The sequence below is a fragment of the Grampus griseus genome (assembly GCF_964374135.1).
Source record: "Grampus griseus genome assembly, chromosome: 16".
Classification (NCBI taxonomy): Eukaryota; Metazoa; Chordata; class Mammalia; order Artiodactyla; family Delphinidae; genus Grampus; species Grampus griseus.
This window is the reverse complement of record NC_139010.1, coordinates 85,480,230-85,487,804: the sequence shown is the minus strand read 5'-3', so window position 1 is coordinate 85,487,804 and position 7,575 is coordinate 85,480,230.

The following is a 7,575-nucleotide window of genomic DNA, read 5'->3' as shown; positions in this document are numbered from 1 at the left end:
TTGCAGCCTCCTCTCTCCAGAGCTGGGCGGGGCTGACTTTGGAGCAGAAAGGCCAGGCAACAGGGACCCCTGCAGGCACTGGGAGGGGGACTGGCCAGAGGCTGCCCACCCGCTCAGCACAGGCGCCAGCGTGCCGGGGATGCCTGCTGGGCGTCGCCCTTCCTGGGCACTGGGGACACACAGCACCGGGGAGCGGGCATTCGGGTCATCTCGGAGCTGGTGGGGGCACTACGCGTGGGCCGTGTCATTGTGTGCACGGGGCACTGTGTGCAGACGGGGATGTCCAGAAAGAGGGCCCGGGGCCGCGATGCTTGGGCCAGCAGGCGTCCACCAGAGGGAGAAGGGGCCCCACGAGGCCGCTTGGGCAGCACAAGTCTGGCGGCTTGTTGGCGGGGCTGGAGAGGTGGGTGTGGGAGTGCACAGAAGGGGGCCCTCCGAGAGGTGCCGGGGTTGAGGTGAGGAAGGGGGCTTCCGGGGAACTCCCAGGTATCAGCAGCAGTTTGCCGTGGGCGGACAGATACACCTGAGGACACGCTGGGCTTGCGGGGGCGGGGATGCAGCGGTGGGTGTGTGCTGTGGGCGGAGTTGGGGCCCCGAGGACCACCCTGCAGCTCCCACGGTGGGGGCAGCGGCACCGAGCTGAGAGGGGAGAGCGCTAGGGAGAAGGGCGGCCCGCGCTGCCTTCTCTCAGCCTGGGGCCCAACCTGCCCCGTGCCTGGTATTTCCTAAGTGAGCACGGAAGCCATTTTTAAAGCCCCTTCTCCAGGAGGGAGGGTATTGAGAGAAGAGTCAGCTGACTGGAGGTTGTTTGCATCTCAAAGGGTGTCTGTTCAGGACCTTACCAGGCAGACCTGCCCACTCCCAGCCCAGCCCCACCCACTTGCTCCCTGCGGGCTTCCCCGCTTCCTTTCTGATTTCTGGAAGGCCCGGGGAACTTCCAGACACCAGACTAAAATGCAGATTCCTTCAGAGGGGCCTAATCAGCCCAGGGATCCCGGGTCCTGACCCCCACATGCCGCCGCCTCCTTCCTGAGCTGGTGTTCCCTCCTCCAGGCCCCCTCCGGGGCCAGCCCTGTGCCGGCGGGTCAGCGAGGCCGGCAGATCCTGGAGAGAACAGCCCCAGACAGGCAGGGCCCCGGCAGCTGCCCACTGAGAGCTGCCCCCCGACTGAGGGAGAACTGGGCCGGGAGCCTCTCCCTAGGTGTCCGGACTTTGGCCCTAAAGCCTCCGTTCCCTGGCTGCAGGCACACAGCCGCTGCGGGGCCTGCGCGGTACCCGGCCCTCGGCCTGGCCTGCCCGGGGTGCTGGCAGGGTGACCGTGGCGGCTAGTCTGGCCAGACGGGCAGGGTGGTGGCATGCAGGGGGACAGGAGGCCGTCAGCGCCTCACTAGGGTGGAGTCGGGTGGCCACGAGCCGGCAGGAGGGCAGCAGAGGTGCTCCGGGCAGCGGCTGCTCTGTGACCCCCAGAGGTCCTGTGCTGGTTCTTGGAGGAGCCCCGGGACTCACCCCGCGGCAGCCTGGCCCTCACTCCCTGACTCCCTGCCGGCCCCCCAGTCTCTCAGGGTGACCCGTCCACACCCCAGCTCAGTGTCCCTCCTATTGCCTTCACCCACGGGAGAGCCCGTGAGCCCTGCCCGGCACCGCGGGAAGTAATTTTGCCTTTGTCACCCTCTGTCTCTCCCATGAGGTGGGAGACTCCCAGAGGCCTCCCTGTGACCGGAAGGAACGCTGTCACCGTCACCAGCCTGTTCTGGGTTTGCCCGGCCGGGTGGCTGGTGTCCTCCCCCCACCCCCTCCGGGGCTGCTCCACTTCCTTGCCTGGAGCTCCCCTCGGCGGCCTGGCAGGGGCGTCTCTTGCAGCTCAGGCCAGCTCTCCCAAAGCCAGGTGCTTCTGAGATGGAACCGAGAGTGCCTGGTCACAGGGGAACCGCAGGCCAGAGCCATGGGTCAGAAACCACGGTCTCTCCAGAGCCAGTGCCCAGAGCGCAAGGATGTGAGAGCCGGGGTGGGCCCTGGTGCTCGGCCCAGGCCACCTCGTGGCAGCTCGGCCGGCCGTTGCTGGGAGGGAGGAGAGCAGGGCCCGGATGAGGGCGTTGATTTCACTAAGCTCCGGGTAATGAGTCTGTAAGAATGTGCTGCTCTCATCCTCTTCCCCACTGCCACTGTCACCACCACCACCACCACCATCATCATCACCACCACCACCACCACCACCACCACCACCACCACCACCACCACCATGCCCGTCACCACCACCACCAGCACAGATCTCCCCTGTAGCTGGGCCGTCTTCCGTGCAGCACCTGCCCCCCACTGGTATTGAGCCTGGGCCAGTGGAGATGCCGAACAGCCCTGGCAGGGGGTCTGGTGCCTCCTAGAGGGCTTTCCCATAACCCCACCCACCCCATAACCTGTGCCCTCCTGTGTCCTTGCCCAAGTGGCACCTGAGGCCCCCCGACCCTAACCCAGCCCAGGGCTGGGGGCACAGGGAGCCCAGGGCTGGGGGTGGGGCGGCTCTTTACCCCCAGGGTTTGGAAAGGCCCAGAGTCGCTTGCTGCTTGCTCGCCGCCACCCCGCCCCGCCCCCACCCCGGGAAGACATGGAGGCTGATGGTTGTATGCTGGGGCGGGAGCTTCTCCTCTGAACCCTGCTCTCCTTGTGCCTCAGGCTGCCGGGAGCCCACCGTCAGCAGTCCTTGGCCCCAGGAGAACACTGCACTGGGACATGCAGGCTGGAAACACGTGGCAACACGCAGCCCTGAGCCCCGCGAGGTCTGCTCCTTCCCTCCTGAGCACTGGGCTCCCTGCCCCATGGGGATGGCACAGACACCGAGGGGGCAGAGGGGGTGACGCACTGCCGGTGCCTGAGGACACACCGCTACCCCCCTTCAGCCCAGCAAGAGGGCCCCCCGCCCCCGCCAACAGGCAAGGCATCCCCGGGCCAGGATGTGTGTCCATGTGGGGTCCGCACCCCACCTCAGGACCACCTGCGGTCACCTGGGACTCCACCTCCACAGACAGGGCCCAGGGCCCATGTCCCAGCCACACCTCTGCGCTACATCCTTCTGAGACGTGGACAGGCCATAGGGGTCACTCCCCTGGGCTGGCTGGTGGCTGGTGCGTGGAGATCGGATGGTGCCGCCATGGGCTTGACCGTCCACAGGCAGCTTGCAGGAAGGGATGGGGCCGTAGCCACTGACAGGGCCGGACCCTCCTGTCCTGATACTCGTTTTGGGCCCAGGACTCAGGAATCCAAGCTCATGGACCAGGTACCAGTCAGGACGCAGGGGTCTGGTGGGAGTGGGAGGACGCCCTGTGGGGCTGTGGCCGCACCCTGGCCGGCGGCAGGTCGGCTGCTGGGCCCTGCGGGGCTGTGTGCCCAGGCTGCGTCCTGGCCAAGGCGCCATCTGCAGGCGAACATGGCTCACAGCATGAGGCCGCCGGGCTGCTGACTCCCAGAAGCAGGTCCTGGGCAGGGCGCCCACCATTATCGCCTGCGGTCCACGCATCTCCGGGCCCCCGCCCTCGCAGCGCAGGCCCTGCCACCCAGGGTTTCGGCCTTTACCTGGGGGCAGGGGGGCGGCTCTTCCTCCCTCCCCCCGCCCAAGGCTGTCTGGCAGCAGAGAGGCCCCAGGAGCACCCATGTGGGCAGTCAGGCATGGCAGGGATGACTTAGCAGTTAAGGAAGGAGAGGACAAAGCAGGAGAGGGGACATGGAGTGGAGACAGGTGACCCGTAACGGGGACGGAGGCCGTCCCCCCCCCGGACACCCCAATTCCACCCAGGACAGAGCAGGCCCCCACCCCACATACTCTGAATCCATTGGGGGAGCAGGGCCACCCCCCACCGGCGGCCCAAGCGCCTTCTGAGCAGGGGTCCAGGTGGGTCTCCCGACCAAGCTCAGAACAAGTGCAGTGAGTGATCGCGCCGGAATCGGGTCGTGTAGGGTGAGGACGTCACCCAACAGCCCGTTGGTGGGAGCAGCAGTGAATAAATAACAGATGAACGGCTTGAGGAAGGGAAGGGGGTCCGAGGGAGGTGGCTTCCGCCCTGGGCTCCCACCCTCAGACGGGGGCTGACCTCCAGGGACAGCGGGCTTTGGGTTCCCCAGGACCCCCCGGGTGAGAAATCGGTGTTGGGGACACCAGGCTGGGATCTGGGGGCCTGGTCCAACCCTGCCTCTCTCCAACCAAGAGCCCCAGAGGAGCTGAGAAGGCTGCCGGAGCCCACACCTGAGGCCGGGAAGTGCTGGGAAGCGTGGCGGGGGCGGCAGCAGCTGGTGCAGGAGGGCCTGGACCCAGAGCACCAGGCCCCGACCTGACCCGGTCTCAGGAGGCCAGCATCCCAGGAGACTGACCGACTCAGGGAGCCCGTGCCAGTGAGACCACAAGAGGAGGGGCCCGAGCCCAGTGCCCTCCACCAGACTTTCAGAGCTGAAAAGTGAACACTCTCCCAGCGGAATTTCCGTCAGGGAGCTCATGGGGAGGACAGCCACGCTGAGATGCAGAGAATAAACGTGGAATTTCCGTCAGGGAGCTCATGGGGAGGACAGTCACGCTGAGATGCAGAGAATAAACGCAGATATTTCAGGAAGAAACGTCTCTAAGCAGCGAGCATGAAGAAGGAAATCTCAGCTGGGGACGGAGTCGGGAGAGCTGCCCAGTGAGCAGCAAGGGCTCCGGAGACAGAAGGGGACAGGAGAAGGCGCGCAAGCCTTCCAGGAAGAGAAGCAAACGCCAGTCTTGATCTGGGGAGACCGGCACCCGCCAGCCGGGCGGGGGTCCCTGGCTTCCGGGCAGGGCTGGTGATGGGGCCCCCCGTGAAGACGGACAGACACGGGACCCGTGGACACGGGCTCTGCCTCTGGCGAGTGGAGGCTGGAAGTCCACTTGGCACACTGGTGTCCACTCCAGAGGCGGCCCCCACGGCCACTGCCCGCCCAGGGCGGAGGATGGGCTCGGAGGGGACGTGACCACCTTCTCCACATGAGCAGAGCAGGTGTGAGGCAGGGAGAACCCAACAACCGGGAACCCGAACAGAGACCTCGAGGCAAAGCAGAAACGGCGCAGAGCTACGGGGCCCGTCTGGACATCTGGGCGGCTACGTGGACATCAGCCCAGCTGGGGACGCGGCACTGACACGCCACGCAGAGGCCCTCTCGTACCGGCCCCTCCTGGGGGGACACCCACAGGAGCAGAAGGGAGCACAGGGTCTCGGCATAGCCGAGGGGCGGGGGGTGCGGCCCGCTGCTTGGTGAGTTTGGGCGGCCCTGCGATTGAGCCCACGCAGGGCACACGGAGGAAGCGTGCTGTGCTGGTTCACGGCCCAAGCCTCCGCAAGGCATGGGGACCCCTGCTCTGCACCTGCTGGGCCCCGGGTGGCCGTGGGAGAGGGCAAAGCACCTGCCACAGAGGCCACGCGGAGATGCCGCAGGCACCGGAGGGCACAGACCACAGTGGGGAGAGAACCAGCCCACAGAGCCCGGCAGCCCGAGCCGAGAGCCACCACACGCTTGCTCTTCAACAGACCACGAGCCGGCCCCGCGCTGCTGGCGGCTGGCGGCCTCTGTGATCTCTGCCTTGGGGTCTCCCAGCTGCCCCAGGAGCAGATCCCCTAGTCCCACCCGGAAGTCAAACTCCCCTCATTCCAACCTTTTAAAAACATCGCTCTGCTCTAAGAATGAATCTTAGAAACGGTATATGGGTAAAAGTCAAAGATTGTTGCATTATGTATTTCTTTAAAAAGCCAGTAGAACAATTTAGTGTTAGCAAGTTCAACGTGGCGGCTGACACACTTGATTCCATTCCTTCCATCTTTGTATTTGTTTGTTTTGCTGGCTTGCTGTTCACTCCGTTTTTCACCCTGTTCACCTGAAGTCCCCTGTGCTCTGCATTCTGTTAGGAGGTACGATCCTTTTACCTCCTCTGTTAATTTTGGAAAATTAGACGTGTATTTTCCTCCCTGCATCCCCTGACCCTGCATGTTTCCTTCCCTTCCCTCTCCACTGCCCCGGGTAAAATTTTAAAAATAATTTAAAATTTTTTAAAAATTTGCTTACTTTATCAGAGAACAGCAAAGGAAGAATAAAAGAACATGAGACTCATAAAACAAATAGCAAGAGGGGAGACTTAAAATCAACCATATGAATGTAAGGGGACTAAACCCTCTAATTAAAAGACAAAGATCGTCAGGCTAGAGAAAGGAAGGAAGACGCAAGTATATGATATTTACATAAGACGTACTTTACACATAAAAGCCCAGAAAGATTGAAGTAAAAGGATGGAAGACGTATTGGTAAACGCTCACTGGAGCAGGGGTGGTATAAATGCCCATATTAACATCAGACAAAACAGACCTCAAAGGCAAGAAGTATGGAACACGGGATAAAGAGAAGTATTTCCTGTTGACGGAAAGGCTAATTCAACAGGAAGGCACAACAACCCTAAATGTGCAGGCATCTAATAACATAGTTTGGAACCACATACGGCAGCAGCTGACACGGCTAAAGCGAGACACACGTGAGGCCACACCGTGGCTGGAAATGGCATCCAGCCGACAGGACAAGATGAACCAACCTGGAGGATGCGGGAGATCTGACCAACACCGTCAATCCGCCTGATGGACACACAGCGCTACGTCCAACAGCGCGACGTCCAACAGCGCGACGTCCAACAGCGCTACGTCCAACAGCGCGACATCCAACAGCGCTACGTCCAACAGCGCGACGTCCAACAGCGCTACATCCAACAGCACTACGTCCAAGTAGATTCTCGTCCAGTCGCACGGAACATTTCCCAGAGGAAGTCGTACGGCAGCCGTGAAGCAGGTCTTCACACATTTCCCAGGACCGGACTCACAGGGAACCAGACGCCCAGCCCAGTGAGCCTTCCGGCAGCGCGGCCCGACCCGTGGCCCGACTGAGCCAGAAGTGCCGGCCGAGCCGCTCCCTCTACCCTGACGCTCACAAGCTGGGAGAGACAACAAACACTTATTATTATTAGGCCATGTTAATATAGTCATATATAATAATACATAATATAATTATTTATAATTCTTTATTGCTATTTATCTACTCCTCCAGCTGCTTTGTTCTGGAGTAACTTGTTAACGCAGCAACAGGTAGCTAACACACCTTCTAGCTTCTTGAGTTGGGAGCCCCGGGTATGGATTTCACCTGCCTCTTCCTTTGTGACACACACATTTGAAAGTGGTGAAGTTCCCTCTAGGCACTGATTAAACGCAGAGAAAACAGAAAAGAAGGGGAAGAACAGGAATCAATGATACAGAAAACACGATAGAAACTCGACAAAGCCAACCGTGGTTGTTCGAAAAGATTAACAGAAGTGACGAATCCCGAGCAAGGTTAAGGAAAACGGGGCAACATCAGTAACGAGAAAGGGGACATTGTTACAGGTCCTCAGTGACTGAGAAAATATGAGGATATTATGAAGAAGTTTATGCTGATGAACCTGACAACTTGGATGAAATGGAAAAACTCATGGAAAAACATGTCTACCAAAGAAGTTGACACAAAAAGAAATAGAAAATCTGAGTTACCCTACATCTGTTAAAGAAA